Source organism: Tamandua tetradactyla, chromosome 11 (genome assembly GCF_023851605.1).
Source record: "Tamandua tetradactyla isolate mTamTet1 chromosome 11, mTamTet1.pri, whole genome shotgun sequence".
Taxonomy (NCBI): Eukaryota; Metazoa; Chordata; class Mammalia; order Pilosa; family Myrmecophagidae; genus Tamandua; species Tamandua tetradactyla.
In genome coordinates, this window is record NC_135337.1 from 67,849,133 (window position 1) to 67,850,935 (window position 1,803).

Below are 1,803 nucleotides of genomic sequence, written 5' to 3' on the forward strand. Positions count from 1 at the left end.
TAAATTTGAGAATTTAGATAAACAAATTCCTAAGAAAATACATCTCATTAGGGCTGAAACAAATATACTTAAAAAAATTGTTTTAAATAGTTCTGTATGTGCTAATGGACTTGAATGTGCAAATAAAAATCTCCCAGAATGAATAGCCAGGGTTAGTTTTATTCAAAATTGCACTAGACATTGGAATAAGGTAAGAAAATCAAAATAAATATCACAAAAATGGTAAAGTCACATTATTAGAATTAATAATAAGTAACTGACTAAAGTCACTGTATACAATGCTAATATACAAAAATCAATTTTATGTCTGTGTTAGTTAAATTCAGTTGTCAACTTGTCCAGGTGAGCATACCTAGTCTTGTTGCTGCGGACATAAGCCAATGGTATGTGAACCTCATCTGTTGCTAATTACATCTGCAGTCGGCTAGGAGGCGTGTCTGCTGCAATGAGTGATGTGTGACTTAATTGGCTGGTGCTTAAATGAGAGAGCACAACGTAGCCCTGCTAAGCAGCTCGGCATTCCTCATCTCAACACTTGCAGCTCAGCCCACGCCTTTGGAGATGCAGAAAGAACTCACCCCGGGGAAAGTTTTTGGAACCCAGGGGCCTGGAGAGAAGACCAGCAGAGACCATCCTGTGCCTTCCACGTAAGAAAGAACCTCAGTGGAAAGTCAGCTGCCTTTCCTCTGAAGAACCAACAAAATAAATCCCCTTTTATTAAAAGCCAATCCACCTCTGGTGTGTTGCATTCCGGCAGCTAGCAAACTAGGATAATGTCTATACCAATAATACTGAAATTTTAAAAATACCATGCAAAAAGGCATCCAAGCAATTAAATGACTATGAATAAATCTAATGGAAATCTACAAGGGCATTAAACATAGAAAATTTCAAAAAAAGTATTGAGAGACAATAAGAACCTGAATAAATGGAGGGTATACCATAATCAAGCATTAGAAGATTCAGTATTATTGAATTTTTCTCCTTAAATCTGTAGGCTTTGTCATTCTCTTATAAAACATATGAAGCTCAGACAAATATCTCTCCTACCTTCTCCTGGAGATAGGCCACTAGGTAGCCTATAAACTGAACCAACATTTTATTAAGATAACTGGTTGCCTCCTTAAAATGTCTGTATATGATTGGAACTCCACGTTGTGAAACAAAACAGGACAACCTGTAGACAGGATGGCCAACTTTCCAAATATCATTACTTCCTGGCTGAGGGCTTTATGATTGTCTATTCACCTTAATAAAATGAAAGGTGACATTGTCCATGGGATTAGAGGTAGGCAATGGGAAAAGAAACCAAGACACAGATTGCTGGTCATTGTGCAAGGTCACTGCTTGTAATCTATGCAATTTCGTTCTAAATTTTGCATTCTTCCCCTGCTCTGCTCTGGTGCCTCTTTCTGATTGAAAGTTTGACTATCCCTTCTCCTTGAAACAAAAATATCTCTTATAAACAAGAATCTTTGCCTTAGCATGTTGGCTTCAGGAGTCTGCTTGGCAGTAAGTACATCGTTTTGACTACTCAAAACCTCGTACATCTCACTAGTGTAAGAACATGTCTTTAACATAAACAGAGTGTTAGCATGTAATTTGTTATGGAGGATGGGCAAGTAAAAAATAAATCCAAGCTCAACCAGGTTGCTCAGACTTAAGTTATTCTGACAAAGCAACAAGGGTGCAACCCTGCATTGAGACATTTGCAATTAGACTTTGTTCTGTCAAAGAGTCTTCAGATTTCTGTGCTGGAAGACTGGCTTTGCACGACGCGGCCAAGATCTGCCAAGCAGTCTT